The sequence below is a fragment of the Pristiophorus japonicus genome, chromosome 4 (genome assembly GCF_044704955.1).
Source record: "Pristiophorus japonicus isolate sPriJap1 chromosome 4, sPriJap1.hap1, whole genome shotgun sequence".
In the NCBI taxonomy this organism is placed as follows: Eukaryota; Metazoa; Chordata; class Chondrichthyes; family Pristiophoridae; genus Pristiophorus; species Pristiophorus japonicus.
Window position 1 is genome coordinate 228355722 of NC_091980.1, and position 22811 is coordinate 228378532.

The following is a 22811-nucleotide window of genomic DNA, read 5'->3' on the forward strand; positions in this document are numbered from 1 at the left end:
CTCAAAAAAATTTAGGGCCGGCGACATTCATTCGAAGGAAGCCTCCAACTGGAATTTCAGGGCCATTGTGTTTTAATAAGGTTAAAAATAAACTTGCCTCAATGGACAGAGTTTTTAATATAAAAATGAGTGGTTAAATTAAATTTTTATATGTTTTAAAAGTGTTCTGCTGGTAAAAGTAGGCTATACGCCTGCTTTTACCAGGCGTAAAAGTTTGAAGGACATTCACTGGGCATGAATTGGGCAAAAAGCCCAATCTCTCCCGCGCAGATGTCCTTCTCCCAGGAATGTGGAAGATCTGTACTGAGAAATCTTGACAAATTGGAAAAGCTGGATTTCGGCACATGCGTATCAAGCCCTGAAAACCGTTTTTGCGCGGCATTGCCGGGTCCATACGCACTTCGTACGGGCCCGGCGAGGCCGCAATTTCTTGCCCAATCTGTTTTGTTCCTGGAGTCAGGCAGCTTTGGTGCTTCTCCCTGAGGACTGAGCCTCACCTCCTGAAGCTGGATTTCCGTGCTGGGGTGTGGGAACAAAGATAGACTGATTTTATATAGCACCTTTCACGACCACTGGACGTCCCAAAATGCTTTATAGCCAAGGAAGAACTTTTTAAAAGTGTCGTCACTATTGTAATATAGAAGCTCCCACAAACAGCAATGTGATAATGATCTGATAATCTGTTTTAGTGATGTTGATTGAGGGATATCTATTGGCCAAGACACTGGGGATAACTCCTCTGCTCTTCAAAATAGTGCCAGGGGATTTTTTACATCCATCAGAGAGAGCAGACGGAGCCTCAGTTTTACATCTCATCCAAATGACGGCAACTCTGACATTATCTGATATGTCTCAATAAGATCACATCTTATGGAGCCCTTACAGGATGCATGATGGGAGGAAGTGTAGTCCAGGTAGCTGTGGGATTCAGTGGGCTGCCACTTCTCTTCTAGGAATGCCCACCTTGAAGAAGTTCTGCTCTTCCCTCAGACGGGATTTCCATTTGTCTCATCCTCTTTGCTTCCTGTTTCCCTTCTGGTGTTTGAAGAATCTGTTACATTTCGAACATTCGCCGGTTCTGACGCAGGGTCATCTGAAACGCTAACTCTGTTTCTCTCTCCACAGTTGCTGCCTGACCCGCTGAGATTTCCAGCATTTTCTGTTTTTATTTCAGATTCCAACATCCGCAGTATTTTGCTTTTATATTACCATAAATACTGTATGTTTCGTCAACTTTCTATTGAACCGTGCGGTGCCAAAATTGCCCCAAATGGGGCGCACTTACCATTTTGTAACTGTTCTGTCCACCCCAATACATGGGGCGGATAATTCAGTGAAATTCAGGATTTTTTTTTTCCGGTCGGAGCGGTGTTGCAGTCGTCAGCCGGGCGGAAGTGCGGGCGAGTCGGAGCAACCGTCGCTCCAGGTCATCGGTGCCATGTCGCGCTGATGCATCACAACATCCCTCCCCTTCAGTTAAAGGGGAAGCCTGCTGCAAACTCTGCAGCCACATCAGTGGCAAACACTGGGCCACCCAAGAGGGTTGGCAGCCCTGCCGAACCCGGGGGCATAATTGTCGGACAACCTGGCTTTCGGCCGACACTAAAAAATAATGTGGAGTTGTCGGCAGCGCAACCTCCCCTTTAAGGACGGACGAGCCGCCTGGCCACAGACAGCTCCCCAACAGGGAAAACTGTTAGTGACACCGCTCGGTGGGAGCACCGCTCCCGTGAGACAATTACACACGGGGATCGCCGAGAGTCGGTAAGGGTTCGGCACGTGCCCGACACAATGGAAAAATGGGCGGTGCGGTAACCTTTTCCTGCCGCTTCCGGACTGGGGGCAATTTTGGTTGGGTAGGCCCATTCATCTGCCCTCGATCGGTAAGTCCTCTCCACTCCATTCCCGCCTCTTCTCGGCAGTAATGATGCTTATGGAGGGGAGAAATTTTGGAATTATGAAACTAGAAATACATAAATAGCACACTAGTAATACAGGCAGTACAGTTGTGGAAAGATATAAAAATGTTATCCTACTCATCAACTTGTCAGACCCAAGCCTCCCATACACATGACAAACTGTTCCACTTAACTTAGTCAGCTGAGCCCTGTCATGAGATAGTGAAATATGAGCAACCAAGATATGTCTGTTGTTCATGAATCTCATTTTATTTAATCTTATGCTCTGCCACTGCAAAGAGAAAAGTGGGGTTCTACAATTACAGAGCTGCATTTTTTTGTTCGCTTTTCACGGTCTGTTATTTTCCCAAAGGAAAGTGATTTTTGTTTATTATAAAAAGAGCACATGAACTTTTGTTCACTGCAACAATAAACATAGGCAGAGGCATACGATGTATATTGGGCTCAAATTTGCCCAGGAGTTGCTCCGTTTTTTTGGAGCAACTTGATTTTTCTGGAGTATCTTAAAAATCCAAATTTTGCACAGTCAATTTGCGCCAGTGTAAGTGAGTTAGTTAGGATTTATTTAGTTTTGTTTTTTTTTCAAAAAGGGGTGTTACCAGCCACCTACGCCCATTTTGGCCATTTAAGCCACTTTGGACAGCTAATAGTTGCTCCAAACTAACTTAGGCCAGCATATGTGGCCACTTGTGGCCGCACAGAAAACCTTGCGGAGAGTTAAGAAATTGGCGCAGGTAGGTACACCTGAGACCATTCGGCCAGAGATAGGGGCAGGAAGGGAAGCGGAGAGGACCTTGCAAAGCACTAAACAAAGCACAACAACATTCAAAAAGCATAAAAACATTCAAGAAGAAGTAAAAAAATAAAACTAAGTCCTACCTTCCTATCAAAACTTGGCCTGGGAAGTCAGCGGGCCAGGCAGTGTGGAGGGCACTCGGCCGGGGATAGGTGCAGGACGGACGACCGGGGAGAGCACAGGGAACTGGCCACAGGCTCGCAGAAGACACAGGCTGGCAGAAGACACAGGCTGGCTGGTTGGGCTGCAGGAATCAATCTCACTCACGGACAGCAGGCCGGCGTGAGAGGTCACTCTGCCGGGGTTAGGTTGCGCGAACACTCTAATGCGCATGCGGACAGCTGCCGGCACTGTTTCTCACGCAGGGCTCTAGCTCCATCCCACAATCGACTGGCAATGCCACGTCAAACACCGGGAGAGGCAACACAGTGGCCAGAATCAGGGCAGATTTTTTAGGCGCCGTTTTCAGCCCACAAAGTCGGCACATCTCTGGTGAGTGCGCCGAAAAAATGGGTGGGCCAAATTATTTTGAGGTACTGGTATGAATGACCATTTTTGCCCCAGATAAAATCAACTTAAACTTAATCCCAGCCCCAACACATACACAGTGATGTCACAACAGCGGGAGCTTGGGTCTTGGTTCCAGGGCCGTTTCTGGTTGGCTTCTCCTCATACATGTGTCTGTCGGGAGGGCCAGTGACATTTCTTGATTAGGTTAATTGCTTTCCAATTAACACCTTTTCTAGTTTGGTGAGTTTCAAAGCCATGCTTCCTTTGTTACTTGAGCTCTGCCCAGTCAGAAGAGACATGAACTTGGGGAAGTTATCCATTGTGTTTCTTTCAAAACTTGTCTTTTCGTATAATCTACACTTTTCACATTTACATATATACAGAATCAATTTTATCATTACTAAACACTTCCTACAGATTCCCCACCTTCAGGGGGAACTATCCTTATTGACTCTTCATCTGGTTTACCTCCTCAGGGTTCACATATAAGAAACATTGAAAGAGTTCTGATAGCTCTACTGTTTATGTTTCTGTGAGGTGGATGACCGCTGGGTTTTAAACTTAGAGAGAGAGAAATGTGAATGGCCTGACTCGGTAATGGGACTACGGCCACACGTAGGGGATTTACTATAGTACAATAAATCTCCAGCAGAGATCCTTCCCTTCCTGTATCTTCAGTGCACCATTGCATTTCGAAGCATATTGATGATGTTCGTAAGCTTCCGCTTCTCCATCTTCCCTCGGCTTCGATTGTGGCCAGTATCATCCTGACGATCATAAGAATCCGTATCATGGTCTGTGGGAAACAAGATCAGTATAATAGTTACTCTTTGGCAATTTTTAACTGATTAATGTGAAACTATTTCTTATACTTAACATCCTTTTCCCCCAGTAACCGAATCAAATAAACCGCGGGGTTCAACCTGTCTATAATCGTATGCGGTATACGTTTTTTCTGCCCCCTGCAGGATTTGAGACACACATGCGATTGGCTGTAGTCGATGAACTCGCATTTGGCACAGAACTGCAGGGAAGCTTTGTTCTATGGCCCTGATCTCTAAATGAAAGGGCTGCGTGGGATCGGGAGGGATCGGACATGCGGCCTGTATCACTGCAGTTTTTAATTTAGCTACGGACTAGGTGTGAGCATCAGTCCATGTCGGGTGTATGTCATTACCCTGCAGTTTTATCAAATCATACAGGGGCTTTGCACACTCTGCAAAGCCTGGGATAAAGTTCCTTTGGTACCCCAGCAAACCCAAGAATGATTGTAGGGCTGTTTTGGAAGTGGATAATGGCAGTCGCTGTATTATCTCCACTTTGTGAGAGTCTGGGGACAATCCCTCTGGAGAAATTGATCCTTCTAGAAAGGTGACCCATTCTTTTCTTAATTGAGCCTTACGGAGATTCACCTTTAATCCCGCCTGAGCCAACAATGTCAAAAGTTCGTGCAAAAGGGACAGATGCTCCTCCATGCTGTCGGCTGCCAGCAGTAGGTTGTCTACATACTGCAGCAAGCAGGTAGGGCAGGAAAAGTCTTTTAAAATTGCAGCCATTCTTTTGTGGAATATCATGGGCGCATTGTGGAACCCCTGAGGCAGGCATGTCCAGGTGTAGCTCTGGTCCTCAAATGTGAATGCAAATTTGTGCTGGTCTTCCCCTTTAACAGGGATACTCCAAAATCCATTGACAATGTCGAGGGTCGAGAAGTACTTGGAACCAGCAGGAATTTGAGATAAAATAGTGGGAATTTTCTTACAAAGGTGAGCAGGCTGGTGTTAGAGTATTTAACTTTTGTAATCAATAGTCAGTCACAATCTGCTATTACGCTTTTTAACCGGCCATGCGGGTGAATTGGTCGTGAAAGTGCCTATCCTAAGAACACCCTGCTCGACTAGGGATTTTATGGTGTCCCGAATGTAAAAGTGACTCTCCCTTAGGATGGGGTACTGTTTAGTGAATGAGTGGCGGGGTCCCTCAATAGACTCTTCGCCTACCACTTTTCCAGTCATGCTTGTGGCGAACATGTTCCTGAATTAGTTTTGCCACAGCTTCATTTTCGCTCCCCAGAGGGTCATATTCAGATGGCTTTTTAATAGCAAAAACCAAGTGAGCATCTGAAATTTCTATCACTCTTTCATTATCTCTCAATCCCATCCAAACACAGCCCCGATTGTAATCTATCACAGCGCCATACTGATCCAACACATCAGTCCCGACAATTCTCCTTCCATCAGGTCATCAGCATCGGCGCTGGGACCTTACAGGTGAGGCCTCCCAACTGAAGTTCAGTGGCCTTCCCTGTATGCGAGGTAGTTGTATCACCATTAAACCCTTTAAGGGCCATACAACCCTTGCCCGCCGCTGCATGGCGTTCAGGGTATGGAGTGTGGATTATTGGAACAGCTGAGCTAGTATCGATAAGCATTATCTGCTGCCGGCCCCATTGTAAGACAACAAGGACTACTGGACTTCCGCTACCATCACGTCGGAACCCCACTTCCGACCAATCTTTCGGGGCTGGACCCCGTCATAGAGTGGATCCTTGAAGGGGTCTCTAATGAGTGTGCATCGGCGATTGCGTGCACTGTAAATGATTTTGCATCCCCCGTGACAATTTGGGCTTTCATGTGGCTTATCAACTGGTCCAATCATTGATCCATCCCAGAGGGCTTGGATTCGTCCCTCGGGAGGTATCTATACGTTGCATCATGGTCCGGTGCCTGTCTGGGTCTGCTGCAGTCTTTTGCTAGGTGGCCTACAATCTTACAATTAAAGCATTGTCCCTTCAAGGCTCCACTCCACTGTTGACACTGGTTTATTTGTGGTGGGTGGTGACTTCACCTTTAACTAGTCTTTTACCACCTCCCAGGTTATTTGAACGCTGGTCCCTATATCTGTCCAATGATTGGTGGGCCTCATGGCTATGCCCAGGGTGGTTTTAATGAAAGAGTGGAGTTGGGTCAGGAACATCAATTTAAATGATTCCTGATTCTTTCCTACTGCAGCATTTGCAGGTGCCTGGTTCTGGGTATGTTCATAGATGTCATACAAGCAATTACTGAAGCCTCTCGGGGTCTCTTCTGGGTGCTGCTTGGTCTGATTAAGCAGAGCCACTAAGTTTAAGTTTTGGATCCCTAAATGGTTTAGAATCTCGGTCATGACTGCATCGGTCGCTGTGCCAGGCTGGAGCACTGTGTCTGGCAGATTATCTTTTAGGGAAGTGGGACAGGCCAAGTGGAGAACTCATGTTAAGTCTCTCTCTTCTAACTCAGGGTGACTTCTCCTGAAACTTGCCCACCTCCTGTTAACTCCCAGTGGGTCGTCCCCATCATTAATGGGCCCCAACTTATGACTACCCGCCATGGCGTCAACACCGGATATGGGCCGTGAGTCGGTATGGATACTGGTGATGTGACCATGTGCATTACATCATAAAAAAGTGGTTACTACTGCCATGTTTGGCCCTCTTGTTTCAAAGGTATCCCATCCTTTACCACCCTCCTGGGGATTATACTGACTGCCTTCCTCTTCCCAATCTGTCTCCCCCTTGTCCCCTTCTGCTGTCTCTGTCATGGCTCCCCATGTTACTGCAGATACCAGGGCCTGCTGCTCCCCTAACTTACTTTTTAGCCTCATTATTTTTAGTTGGCACCAGAAGTGGTCTGCCTTCCTATGTGGCTTCTTAATTACATCTCTTAATGCCCCCCCGTGCATCTTCTACCTCTTGCAGGAGCCCCAAGTTTTCCAGTTTATATTTTTTTAATTCTAATTTGTTTTCATTCACTTCAACAACAGCTGCCTGTTTGGCCCCTCTTTCTAATTGCCTAATAGAAACATAGAAATATAGAAAATAGGTGCAGGAGTAGGCCATTCAGCCCTTCGAGCCTGCACCACCATTCAATAAGATCATGGCTGATCATTCACCTCAGTACCCCTTTGTGGTTTAATCGATCAATTTCTTGTCTCAAAAACTGGATTTCTCCTTCCTTTAACAGCAGAATAAGTTGAAGATTTTCTTCCTTTTGTTCTTTTATATTTTGAATCTCTTTTTTGTTTAGTCAAACCTCTTTTGCTTGTAATTTTTTAAAATATTGTATCTCTTTTACCCTTTGGTCTTTTAAATCTTGTATCACTTCCCTTAAATTTTGATGCTCTTTCGCATCCTACCTCATTAATTCCTCATCTCTCCAAGTGCAGTAATGTGCAATGTATGCCAAGAGACCATTTGCCCGTTTTTGCCTTAGCTTTCCTTGATTTACTTTCTCCTGGATAAATGCCACGAGCCCCCCAAAAGAACCTTACGGAAGTATGGTGCCTGTGCCTATAACTCTTGTATGTCCTTTATGGATACCTTTTCGTATAGTTTCTCCTGATAGACTATCTCTATATCTTTTGCTGGCTTTCTGTACATGACCGATCCCTTTATCCTGTGTCTTTTGAATTTACTGGTGCGCCCTCACTTAAACAGTTCCAACTATCGAGGTGACTGCTCCTTAAAACGTAACTTCTCCTGATCCGTTTAAAAGTTTATAGTTCAAACTTCACAACACAGGTTAGAATCACAACTCCCAAGATTTCCAATTGTTCAAAAGAATGATCAAAAGCTGTCTCACCAAATCCCATATGAGCCTCAATTTTGTAAGGTTTCTAAATCTCTGGCATTAAATTGACAGCAAGACCGATCCTTTTAAAACAATTTGGATTAGATAATTAAACACACACACAGCACATCTATCAGTAGTCGTCAGCTATCCTATGGGTCTATTTAGTTACAACAGATACAATGATGTTACAATAATGATTTATAAAAAGGTATAAAAAGGTATACTTCACTTCCCTTTGGCGAAGCACGCAGCCTGCTTCTTGTTCTGTAGAGGAAAGTCCTGCTTTTGCCGTGTGCTTAAGAAAAAGAGAGACCCAGTAATCTTTGCTTGGGTCATTCTACCCCTTATGTTTCTCAGAAAGCCTCAGGATTGTGTCTTGATTTCAGGGCGTTTCTGATTGGCTTCTCCTCAAACATGTGTCTGTCTGGAGGGTCGGTGCCTTGATTAGGGTAATGGCTTTCCAATTAATACCTTTTCTAGTTAGGTGATTTTAAAGCCATGCTTCCTTTATTCCTTGAGCTCTGCCCAGCCAGAGGAGACATGAAGTTGGAGAAATTATCCATTTTGTTTCTTTCAAAACGTATCTTTTCATATAATCTACACTTTTAACATTTATATATATACAGAATCAATTTTATCATTACTAAACACTTTTATTCTTACAAACAGACCCAGGAAAACCTCAGTGAGGGAAAACGTTGGGAATTATGGCCCAGAAATGCAGTCGCACAACTCCCTTTTTTGAGCATTAACTGGCCGGCTTACCTCTCCATACGGTAGACAGGATGTGAGCACACATTTCCCGCCCACCATATTTGATAAGGTAGATGCATTGGTGGCAGGGGCACATGTCGAGAACCTTTAAAGGCCAGAATAATTAATTCAAATTAGGGTGCTGCAATTCTTGCGGGACTTGTCTTAGACCGTCCCTGCACTTCACTCCACATGTGCAGAACTCGCACAGCACAACTTGGCACTAAATGGCAGGAAGGCACCCGTACTTTGAATTTGGAACCAGGAGCGCTCCACCCAACGCCACATTAGAACAATGCAGACTTCTTCCCGCCCAACCACCGATGGCCTCCCCCAACCAGCACCAAGATTTGTGTCCATTCCTACCATGCCCTTAATTCTGGATACTGGTTCAACATGGTCACTGATCTACAGAAAAGCAGATCTCATGATACCAATGATAGCAGTGAAGCCATCATCAAACTGCTATGTCAACAGTTTGGAAGATCCATGAAAGAAGCAAGATTGGGCCTTTGTCGTGGGGTCTCCATTGTAAAATCCTTGAAACTGGATCTTTCCATAGTGAACTGCATGATTGTGAAACCATTCTCCAATGTATTGTGCCTGGTGCTAATGAATTGGAGGAAATTTCTGCTCTTCCAATATTAGATGTCGGACAACCAGCATGAGAAATCAGAGGCAGTGATCAAGAACGAGTGTTCATTAGCTACATTTTGAAACAGAAAAACATCTGAATGTGTATCTAGCCAATCTAACATGGTTATTCATGAGTCAATGGATACTGGCTTGCTTCTAAAAAGTATTGGATTAAAAATCAGAACAAGCTGTAATGCCATTGTTTAAATCATTGAGGTAGTCATTCATAAACTGTAGAAAGAATGACTTGACAAGTCCATTAGGCTTTGCTTATTCTAAGCTTTTTAATAGTCTTATGCAATACAAGGGAAAAATTATTCATGGGTCTTGAAATTATGTTGAGGAGTGTTAGCATTCAAACATATATTTTAAACAGATATGCCTTCCTCTTCTACTTTAACAGTGGCATTAACCTGTCTAAAATAAATGGGTCAACGCCTCCATTAAAATAGCAGACAAAGGAGCTTCATATGGGTGCATTAAGCTTTTTGTATCCCACAGTGCCATAATGTAATTTCAGGACTTTTGTCTTTCAATGCATCCTAAATGGAAACATATTCCCTGTATGCTCTGCTTCATTTTTCTTGTATACTGTTTTATAAGTGACAGAATGCATATTTGTCTCTCCAAAATCAAAAAGCCATTATGCTTCCAATGACTGGTCTTATTTGCCTGGCTCATAGCTTTTACAAAACATTAGCTTTTTTGAAGCTATGTTAACCATATAAATTTTTGATGAGCGCTGATACTATGGAAGATTCACAAACTTAAAAATTAAGTACAGTATTAAAATCTTTATAGTAGACTAAAGGTACACTATGAAACTTTAGCCAGAATAATTTCATCAGAGACGTTGTCTTCAATGCCATTTGCGAGATTTAATTTCTTAACCATTTTAATTTTCTTTTTGTAGTTGTGATTGGCATCACTAAAATTATTTTGCTGTGTTCCCCTTGCATTTATTGCAAAAAATCAAAGTTGTTTCTCCAATATTCCTTGTACATGCTTGATCTGCAGGACTGAATTAATGAGTATCAATCAATGAATATTACAGATAGAAAATGTTGAAGTATTTGGTTTGGTCTGTCTTCTCTGCGTAATCATGTTTGGTGATGGATGGATACCCATTAATTGAAATACATGAAATAAATCAGCAATGATTTTTATTCTTATGGAAAAGCACTGCAGATGACATCTGACCTGACATTTCTTCAGACGTTACTTCAGGAGCCAACATTTTGAACAAAGTGCAGACTTCTGAAAGTGGAAGGTAATTACATATCGTTGCATCGGTACCATATTGTGACCAATCAGCTTTCTCTGCAATTCATCTTGATCATTTAGAGCTGTTTTTCACAACATAAGTCATAGTTAAAACAGATCAAATATCGTGAGCACCATGGGAATCAAACATTTACATTTTCTTATACCAGTGCTCCTTCTTTCTTTTATTCTGTGAAGTACTGTTCTGAATGTCAGTGGATATTAAACATGCTACAAGACAATTGAGCAATGAGCTGCTGATAATAAAAATGCAGCAGCTGTGAGCAGTTGGGGGATTTCTGTTGCACCTCATCATTAATCAAAATAGTGTACTTGTCAAAAAAGAACCTGGATGCTCAGTTCAAAAATACTCTGGAGTGAAATATTTGGCGCACTGAGACTTTATTCTGAGACGTATTGAGATTTCTGTTATGTGAATATCCCTGTCCAATTGCTAACATGTAGATTTTATCTGCGTCATTCACTGTGTTTTCTGTGGTGTCACTTTTATTACACCAGAGCTCCCATATTGCAAATTATTGGAAAAAGGTTTCAGAGAAAGAGAACTTAAAAAAAGCTAAGAAATGGATTTTCCAACATCCTGTTCGGTGGTGGAGGGACGTGCATTCCCACCCACCCACTGACCCCTCTGCTAACCATGGGGTCAGACCATTTGCATATGATTTGGTGGGTTCCCACTGTCTAGTGATGTGCCTAGAATTGGCTGCATTCGCCCATTGGGCTGGAAACTGAGGCACTGCTTCAGGAATTATAAAGCACATAGCAACCTTTCCAAGAGAGGAGCTGAAAAGTCACAGTAGCCAGCAAACTTGCAGGAAAGGGACCCTCTGCTGAGATGGAAGTCGAGCACAAGTATTGTACTATTGGAATCAATAAGAGCAAGGAGTGCAGGGTGCTTTGGCACACAGGGAAATACACCATCTCATGTCACATTGAAGGAGGCATAGGAAGAGGCCAGCTTCACAACTGCTAGATTAGCAACTCAAAGCTGGAAAAAATTATTGACTTGACTATAATGGGCAAGGTCAGGTCCACCCCAGCTGAGCTCTTCCATGTAGCATTTTGTATGTTGACTACTTGGCACAATCTATATCTTAGTTTTGCATGCGCTGTCAGTATAGACATTGTGATGCACCAATTCACTCATGCATAGTTGTCACCTCTGATGAATAATATTTGATTAACAGCACTCCACATGCCTCCTGCTGCGATTGTCACTGTCAGCCCTCTGTGGTTCACAGTTATGAGTCTTCCAATTTGCAAGCAGTCACTCGGTCCCTTTCCAAATTCCATAATGAGACTAATGTAACTTAGGCTGTGCTGGTGTTGCAGAAAAAGTCAGTGCATAATGTGAAGGACAGAAAGTCCACAAATGGAGCAGTGCCAGATATATGTGATATGTGATTTGTGATTTGTGATATGACCCTCTCGCCTTCTCCCCACTTCTCCCCCCCGCCTGCTTTCGCCCGCAAGGAGACAGTACTGAACATCTGATGGCAGCAGGAGCTGGAGATGTAGGGAATGGTGAGCAGGTGGCACAAAAAGTTTGTGCATAAATTAAACATTTCCATCTTCCAAGGTTTCAGCAGATAAAAACTCCCTCACCGAGCGTACTGCAATTGTTTTGCAATCTGAAAGATTCATTATAGCTCACTATTGAATGGCCTTACGTTAATTTCTGCTTCACTGTCATCCATCCAAATGAAATGCAGCCTGCTGAGTCTGATGACATGAGGGTGAACTTATCCAGGCCTGGAAAGCAGGAGTGGTTTAGATGTCATGTTAGAGCTGAAGCCAGGAGGCAGTGATAGAGTATGGGTTTGGTACCTCTTTGGGGTGGAGCAGAGTATCCAGGCCCTGAGCCACACAGTCCTTTTTGGAAGTTTCTTGCTTACATTGCATCAGCATCACTGTACAACTGCACACTTTGCACATGTTGTGAGCGAGGCTGGGTTATATAATCAGAATTTTTGATTACCATTATTTAACATGCTCGAATAACATTGTTTGGAAAATATAAGCTTTTGGCTTCTAAAAATGTTGTAAAGTAGTGGATCTTGTCTGTCTCAGACTCTCTTTTAAATGAATGGAGCTGATTTCCCAATTAATATGTGATACAGGTCTGCAGGGATTTCAGAATGGAATACACACTTAACAGCCAGGGAATATCAATCCAAGTGCAACGTTTTATCTATCACTGAGGTAATTAAGGTATATAATAAACATTAACCTTATGAATCACAAAACACGGTTCACATGGGCGTAATTCAACTTGTTTCATCTTGGCTAATTTTAAACTTCAGCTATGGTGCTAAGTGGAGAAGACTGTATAATAGAATACTAGAGGTTGATATCAGAAATAATGGGGATGAAATTGGTCTTCGCCAGTCATGCAAAATGGGCTCATAGCGAATCAGCAATGGAAAGGAAGATTAGACGTCGTGTAAAACAGGCTGCCAATTTATTATGGACCCATTTTGCGCTACTAGCGAAAACCAATTTCACCACCAATATGCCTAGTTGATCACAAAATTCCCTATTTTTCAATGGCAAATTGGTAAACAGTCACTTAAGGGATAACTGCAGCTGGTTGTTATAATTATTTTGTCCACACAGTAAGAACAAAATCCTAGATTTGTTACTCCTGCCCACCGATGATCCCAGTGTAAATTGAGCAGCTGGGAGCAACCAATGGGCAATAGTTCAACTCTGCCCATTTTAATGCCGACCCCATCTTCTTCCGTCATTTCAGCCACATTGTAATGGAGGACATTTTGGGCTGATGCATTCAATGAGGCAGTATTAATGTGGTGATGCTATATGTGCCATGTTCCATTTCTCATTAGTGCCAATTCACATTCTCACAATATAGAATAGGTGTTGCTAAGCCCAAGAGAGAGGGCAGAAGACAATTTAACTAGAGGCCATCAAAAAAATTTAAATGGACCCACAGCAAAATATCGCACTCCGCTTGCTCTGTGGGGCGCGAGCAAGACTGAAGGGAAGGAGAGGGGCACGGTGCTACGCGGTGAGACGCATAGAACTGCCACGTAGACAGGACCCTCCCCTTCATTAAAGGGGAGGGCCAAACTACCGACTCTGCGGGGAAGAAATGGGTCCCTCCCTGGACCACTGGGGACCTCCCCTTTAAATTTCACCCTGCAAGCGACCTGAAGCTGTCACTGGCATCGTTCGGCACACCTTCAGGGGGTGCGACTGAATTTTCACTTCGGGGTAAAAATGGGTTACTGCACATGGTGATGACGTCTTCGCCAGCGCAGCGGGATGCAACCGGTTGCCACCGCCATTAAACTCCCGCAGAATTTCACGGGAGTTATTAGTGACGCCGCGACCAGGAGAAAAGTCGTTTGAGACCCATTAGCGCATTCAGCACGAACTCCCCGAATGTCTCCCCCCTTATTTGCTACTTTTATTTTGGTAGTTTTGTTACCATCCACTAATTTTAAATCTCTCTTTATGGTCAATTGCTGAGGGCTGTCCCACCATTCCCCTATCCCCCATCCTCATTCCCTCATCCCCCCCCTCATTCCCCCATCCCCCATCCCCCATCCTCATTCCCTTATCCCCCACCCTCATTCCCCCATCCCCCATCCTCATTCCCTCATCCCCCACCTTCATTCCCCATCCCCCACCCTATTCCCCCATCCCCACCCTCAATCCCCCATCCCCCACCCTATTCCCCCATCCCCACCCTCATTCACCCATCCCCCACCCTCATTCCCCCATCCTCCACCCTCATTCCCCCATCCCCCATCCTCATTCCCCCATCCCCACCATCATTCCACCATCCCCCATCCTCATTCCCTCATCCCCCACCCTATTCCCCCATCCCCACCCTCATTCCCCCATCCCCCACCCTATTCCCCCATCCCCACCCTCATTCACCCATCCCCCACACTCATTCCCCCATCCCCCACCCTCATTCCCCCATCCCCCACCCTATTTCCCCATCCCCACCCTCATTCCCCCATCCCCCATCCTCATTCCCCCATCCCCCACCCTATTCCCCCATCCCCACCCTCATTCCCCCATCCCCCACCCTATTCCCCCATCCCCACCCTCATTCCCCCATCCCCCACCCTCATTCCCCCATCCCCATCCCCATTCCCCCATACCCACCCTCATTCCCCCAACCCCCACCCTATTTCCCCATCCCCACCCTCATTCCCCCATCCCCCCATCCCCCACCCTATTCCCCCATCCCCACCCTCATTCCCCCATCCCCCACTCATTCACCCATCCCCACCCTCATTCCCCCATCCCCCACCCTCATTCACCCATCCCCCACCCTATTCCCCCATCCTCACCCTCATTCCCCCATCCCCCACCCCCCACCTCATTCCCCCATCCCCGCTGCTTGAGCACTCCAATTGTCTGTTCGATGATGTTGCGTGTGGCTGCATGGCTCTCATTATAGCGATGCTCGGCTTCTGTCTGAGGGTTCCGTAGGGGGGGTCATGAGGCAGGTGGCGAGGCTGCAACCTTTGTCCCTGAGCATCCAGCTCTGGCCTTGTGGTTGATGCTGGAACATGCCTAAGACAGTGCTCTCACACAAGATGAAAGCATCATGGATGCTCCTTGGATATTGGGCATTGACTGCCATGATGCGCTGAGTATGGTCGCAGACGATCTGTACGTTCATGGAGTGGAATTCCTTTCAATTTTGGAAAACCTCAGCATTATGTAAAGGTGCTCACAAGGTGATGTGCGTACAGTTAAGGGTACCCTGAACCTTGGGGAAGTGAGCAAATTGTCCAAAACCTACAGCCCTCTCAATTTGGGTCTCCTTGGACATTGGGAAGTTTATGAACTCCATCCTGTGTGCGTACAGTGCAGTAGTTACCTGGCGAATTCAGCAATGTGTAGCGTGCTGCGAGATGGAGCAGTTATCCCCTGCTGATGCCTGAAAGGAGCCGGAGGCATAGAAGGGCAAGTGCTGCAGTCACCTTCACCTCGATGGGCAGAACAGTCCTTTTACCATTGATAAACTGCAAGTCTGCCTTTATGAGCTGGCATATCTCTGTGACCACCTCATTTCAGAAGCACAGCCTTCTAACGGACTGTGCCTCAGAAAGCTGCAGGTATGAGCGAGTTTCCCTGTAAACTCATGGAGGGGAAAGCCTCCTCCCCATACGTCTGCGACCTCTTCGATTACATTGAAAATGATCATCAATAAGCCTACTTCCAGCTCAACGCCGCATGAATAAAGCAGCTAAGTGTACTGGCTCCCATGGCCCCCATCTTTTAAAATGTCCTTAAATATCCTAAAAAACAAACTAGAACTCATATAAAACTTCACAATGAAAAATATTCAGTAATGCAGCTTTCTTCTCCCAATCCTTTTAAGCTCCGACTTTCTCCGCTGCTTCAAAGATGGCGCCGTTAGCGTCGGGTGCGCCCTGGGTCCGACTGCTTTTTGTTGGCGGGTTCTCGGGCGGATGCTAAATCGGCGACATGCTCGAAAGTTCCATCCGGGGTGCTAATGCAGTGTTGCATGATGGTTTATGTCAACCAAATGGTCAAAACAGCGGTGGGGTGTTAAGTTTTAGCGTCGCTGCAAATCCATTGCTGAAAGTTCCGCCTGGGTGCAAAATGTTGTGCGTCTCGTTTCGCGTCCAAAAAAAATAATTTTTGTGCCCTCCCAAGGCATTAAATGCGGCGCAACTGAGCCGAAAATCCAGCCCATGGACTTATTTTGCCATGTTTACAAATCAAACTTAACCACTTGGTTTCTGTTTCAAAGAGGATACCTTTGCTCTCGAACAGAACTTTCCAAACTTGGTGTCGAACATAGACTCATTCTATGCTGAACCTGATGAGAGTTTTTCTCCAAGGGCAACCCTGGATCTACATTTGGACTCTACAGCTTCAGACTGTTTGTCTGCCTGACTCACACTCAGAGTTAAATTCTGACTTTCTCTTGGACTTGTGTCCAGTACATCTGATGTAGGATATGTTACTGGTACTCTACTTGTAAAAAGGCTATCTGACTCATCAGAAATAATCGAATCATCCCAACTTTCAACTCCTTCCACATCTGTAGGTGAAATATGATCATTGTGAATAAACCTAACATTTCCATGATCAAACATCTTGAACAAATATGTGCGGGGGCCACATATCTTCACTATTTTTCCTGGTAACCACTTTAACCTTAATGGTGATGGTTCTAACCTTCTGATTCAATTTCACACTTCTTGCTCTTACTCTACCTCTATCATGATTCTCTTTCTGCCTTAATTGTTTCTCTTCTACTGACTGTGCCAAATTCGGCTTTAACAACAAGAATCTGGTTCGTGACTGTCATTTGAGAAACAACTCTGCTGTTGTTCTACCAGTAGTTGTATGAGGAGTATTATGAAAAGTAATCAGAAAATTTCCCAATTTGTGGTCCAATGACAAATGCTATTCCTTTGGATTTGGATCCAACATCTGTTTGATGAGAGCACGTTTTACAGTTTGTTCTGTGCGTTCATTAGTCCCAGTCCTGCCCAGGTGCAGACCGTCCGGTTTGTACTGGTCCCACCTCCCCCAGAACCGGTTCCAATGTCCCAGGAATTTGAATCCTTCCCTTTTGCACCACTCCTCAAGCCACGTATGCATCTGAGCTATCCTGCGATTCCTACTCTGACTTGCATGTGGCACTGGTAGCAATCCTGAGATTACTACTTTTGAGGTCCTACTTTTTAATTTAGCTCCTAGCTCCCTAAATTCGTCTTGTCGGACCTCAACCCGTTTTTTACCTATATCCTTGGTACCTATATGCACCATGACAACTGGCTGTTCACCCTCCCTATTCAGCCGCTCCGAGACATCCTTGACTCTTGCACCAGAGAGGCAACATACCATCCTGGTGTCTGGGTTTCGGCCGTCTATCTATTCCCCTTACAATCGACTCCCCTATCACTATCGCTCTCCCACTCTTTTTCCTGCCCTCCTGTGCAGCAGAGCCACGCACGGTGCCATGAACTTGGCTGCTGCTGCCCTCCCCTGATGAGTCATCTCCCTCAACAGTACCCAAAGCGGTGTATCTGTTTTGCAGGGGGAAAATGGGAGAATATTGGCACAAAATGTGGATAATCTATAAGTGCATACAATTTAGATCACTTCTCCGTCATAATCAGGCTATTCTTATTCAACTTTTCAGTACTGTTATATTCTATGCTATGGTATATGAGCAAACATAATCCATTCTTTATTTAATTAATTGAGAAATTAAAGTTTTACCATCCGGCAACGCCTCAATTTTAAAATTCTCATCCTTGTTTTCAAATCCCTCCATGGCCTCGCCCCTCCCTATTTCTGTAACCTCCTCCAGTCCTACAGTCCTCCAAGATCTCTGCGCTCCTCCAATTCTGGCCTCCTGCGAAACCCCAATTTCAACGGCTCCACCATTGGCAGCCATACTTTTAGCTGGCTGGGGCTTAAGGTCTGGAGTTCGCTCACTCAGTCTCTCCATGTCTCCATCTCACTCTGCCTTTAAGAAGGTCCTTAAAACCTACCTCTTTCACCATGTTTTGGGTCACTTATCTCAATATCTCCTTATGTAGCACAATGTTTGATAACACTCTGTGAAGCACCTTGGGACATTTTACTATGTTAAAGGCTCCATCTAAATTCAAGTTTTTCCTCTGACTGACACTGCGGATTGGCAACCCATTAATGAAACTGTCCAATTTTCATTCGCATTGATGTGAACGTAAACTGTGTTCAGGTACCCGGTGTCATCCCGCGCATACATGCCTCTCGTCCAGGCGTGCCTGTCATCGCGGAGCCGACCCAACTGGCAGTGGCAGGGGACCCAATTGAGATCATTTTCAGGACATGTACAGGCATTTAAGAGCCTTTTTCCATTTCATTTTTAATTTATCTGCATGGCCATGGGATTCACACAGCTCGAGTACCATGTCTGTCAACCTGAGGCAGCAGCTTCGTGGCAATTGCTCCAGTTGATAACTTGCCAGCATGAAATGTTCAGTGAAAGTTCCCACCTGACAGATGACCACTTTCATTAGGCAGAAGCTGTTGCTCAGTCCATTTCTGCAGGCTCTGCAGGCTGCAAGTGTTTCCAGCAAAGTCGCCATCCAATGTCATAGAAACATAGAAAATAGGTACAGGAGTAGGCCATTCGGCCCTTCGAGCCTGCACCACCATTCAAAATGATCATGGCTGATCATGCAACTTCAGGATCCCATTCCTGCTTTCTATCCATACCCCTTGATTCCTTGAGCCGTAAGGGCCACATCTAACTCCCTTTTGAATATATCAAATGAACTGGCCTCAACAAATTTCTGTGGTTGAGAATTCCACAGGCTCACAATTCTCTGCATGAAGAAGTTTCTCCTCATAGAAACATAGAAACATAGAAAATAGGTGCAGGAGTAGGCCATTCGGCCCTTCTAGCCTGCACCGCCATTCAATGAGTTCATGGCTGAACATTCAACTTCAGTACCCCATTCCTGCTTTCTCGCCATACCCCTTGATCCCCCCAGTAGTAAGGACCTCATCTAACTCCTTTTTGAATATATTTAGTGAATTGGCCTCAACAACTTTCTGTGGTAGAGAATTCCACAGGTTCACCACTCTCTGGGTGAAGAAGTTCCTCCGCATCTCGGTCCTAAATGGCTTACCCCTTATCCTTAGACTGTGACCTCTGGTTCTGGACTTCCCCAACATTGGGAACATTCTTCCTGCATCTAACCTGTCCAATCCTGTCAGAATTTTAGATGATTCTATGAGATCCCCTCTCATTCTTCTAAATTCCAGTGAATATAAGCCTAGTCAATCCAGTTTTTCTTTATATGTCAGTCCTGCCATCCCGGGAATCAGTCTGGTGAACCTTCACTGCACTCACTTAATGGCAAGAATGATCTTCCTCAGATTAGGAGATCAAAACTGTACACAATATTCAAGGTGTGGCCTCACCAAGGCCCTGTACAACTGCAGTCAGACCTCCCTGCTCCTTTACTCAAATCCTCTCATTATGAAGGCCAACATGCCATTTGCCTTCTTCACCGCCTGCTGTACCTGCATGTGAACTTTCAATAACTGATGTTACCATGATACCCAGGTCTCATTGCACCTCCTCTTTTCCGAATCTGTCACCATTCAGATAATATTCTGCCTTCCTATTTTTGCCACCAAAGTGGATAAGCTCACATTTATCCACATTATACTGCATCTGCCATGCATTTGCCCACTCACCTAACCTGTCCAAGTCACCCTGCAGCCTCTTAGCATCCTCCTCACAGCTCACACTGCCACCCAGCTTAGTGTCATCTGCAAACGTGGAGATATTACATTCAATTCTTCCGTCTAAATCATTAATTTATATTGTAAATAGCTGGGATCCCAGCACTGAACCTTGCAGTATCCCACTAGTCAATGCCTGCCATTCTCAAAAGGACCCGTTTATCCCGACTCTCTGCTTCCTGTCTGCTAACCAGTTCTCTATCCACATCAATACATTACCCCCAATACCATGTGCTTTAATTTTGCACACTAATCTCTTGTGTGGGACCTTGTCAAAAGCCTTTTGCAAGTCCAAATACACCACATCCACTGGTTCTCCCTTGTCCAATCTGCTCGTTACATCCTCAAAAAATTCTAAAAGATTTGTCAAGCATGATTTCCCTTTCATAAATCCATGCTGTCACTGCTTTCCAAATGCGTTGCTATTACATCTTTAATAATTGATTCCAACATTTTCCCCACTGCCAATGTCAGGCTAACCAGTCAATAATTCCCTGTTTTCTCTCATCTCTTTTTTTAAAAAGTGGGGTTACATTAGCTATCCTCCACTCCAAAGGAACTGATCCAGAGTCTAGAGAATGTTGGAAAATGACCACCAATGCATCCACTATTTCTAAGACCACTTCCTTAAATGCTCTGGGATGCAGACTATCAGGCCCTTGGGATTTATTGGCCTTCAATCCCATCAATTTCCCTAACACAATTTCCTGACTAATAAGGATATCCTTCAGTTCCTCCTTCTCGCTCGACCCTCGGTCCACTAGTATTTCCCGAAGGTTATTTGTGTCTTCCTTAGTGAAGACAGAACCAAAGTATTTGTTCAATTGGTCTGCCATTTCTTTGTTCCCCGTTATAAATTTATCTTATTCTGACTGCAAGGGACCTACATTTGTCTTCACTAATCTTTTTCTCTTCACATATTTTTAGAAGCTTTTGCAGTCAGTTTTTATGTTCCCTACAAGCTTACTCTCGTACTCTATATTTCCCCTCCAAATTAAAGTCTTTGTCCTCTTCTGCTGAATTCTAAATTTCTCCCAGTCCTCAGGTTTGCTGCTTTTTCTGGCCAATTTATATGCCTCTTCCATGGATTTAACACTATCCCTAATTTCCCTTGTTAGCCACGGTTGAGCCACCTTCCCCGTTTTATTTTTACGCCAGACAGGGATGTACAATTTTTGAAGTTTGTCCATGTGATCTTTAAATGTCTGCCATTGCCTATCCACCATCAACCCTTTAAGTATCATTCACCAGTCTATCCTAGCCAATTCACGTCTCATACCATCGGAGTTACCTTTCTTTAAGTTCAGGACCCTAGTCTCTGAATTAACTGTGTCACTCTCCATCTTAATTAAGAATTCTACCATATTATGGTCACTCTTCCCCAAGGGACCTCGCACAACAAGATTGCTAATTAGTCCTCTCTCATTACACAACACCTCGACATGGCCAGCTCTCTAGTTGGTTCCTCAACATATTGGTCTAGAAAACCATCCCTTATACACTCCAGGAAATCCTCTTCCATCGTATTGCTACCAGTTTGATTAGCCCAATCTACATGTAGATTAAATTCACCCATGATAACTGCTGTACCTTTATTGCACGCATCCCTAATTTCCTGTTTGATGCCATCCCCAATCTCACTATGCTGTTTGGTGGTCTGTACACAACTCCCACTAGCATTATCTGCCCTTTGGTGTTCCGCAGCTCTACCCATACCGATTCCACATCATCCAAGCTAATGTCCTTCCTTACGATTGCATTAATCTCCTCTTTAACCAGCACGTGACCCCACCTCCTTTTCCTTTCTGTCTATCCTTCCTGAATATTGAATACCCCTGGATGTTGAGTTCTCAGCCTTGTTCATCCTGGAGCCATGTCTCCGTAATCCCAATTACTTCATATCCGTTAACAGCTATCTGTGCAGTTAAGTCATCCATCTTATTACGAATGCTTCTGGCATTGAGACACTGCCTTCAGGCTTGTTTTTTTAACACTCTTTGTCCTTTTCGAATTACGTTGTAATGTAGTCCTATTTGATTTTTGCCTTTGATTTCTCTGCCCTCCACTTTTCCTTATCTCCTTTCTACCTTTTGCTTCTGCCCCCATTTTCCTGCCCGACTGTGCAGCAGAGCCACCCATGGTGCCATGAACTTGGCTGCTGCTGCCTTCCCCTGATGGGCCATCTCCCCCAACAATATCCTAAATGGTATATCTGTTTTGGAGGGAGATGACCGCATGGGACCCCTGAATTACCTTCCTACTGCTGCATAGACTCCCATCCCCATGCCATATTAGTTTAAACCCTCCCCAACAGCACTAGCAACCACTCCCCTGAGGACATCGGTTCCGGTCCTGCCCAGGTACAGACTGTCCTGTTTGTACTGGTCCCACCTCCCCCAGAACCGGTTCCAATGTCCCAGGAATTTGAATCCCTCCCTCTTGCACCATTCCTCAAGCCACGTATTCATCATAACTATCCTGCTATTTCTACTCTGACTCGCATGTGGCACTGGTCGCAATCCTGAGATTACTACCTTTGAGGTCATACTTTTTAATTTAATTCCTAGCTCCCTAAATTCAGCTTGTAGGACCTCATCCCGTTTTTTACCTATACCGTTGGTACTTATAAGCACCACGATAACTAGCTGTTCACCCGCACCCTCTAGAATGCCCTGCAGCCGCTCCGAGACATCCTTGACCCTTGCACCAACATACCATCCTGGAGTATCGATTGCGGCTGCAGAAACGTCTATCTATTCCCCTTATAATAGAATCCCCTATCACTATAGTTCTCCCACTCTTTTTCCTGCCCAACTGTGCAGCAGAGCCACCCATGGTGCCATGAACTTGGCTGCTGCTGCCTTCCCCTGATGGGCCATCTCCCCCAACAGTATCCTAAACGGTATATCTGTTTTGGAGGGAGATGACCGCATGGGACCCCTGCATTACCTTCCTACTGCTGCTCTGCCTGATGGTCACCCATTCCCTATCTGCCTTTACCTGCGGTGTGACCAACTCACTAAACGTCACCTC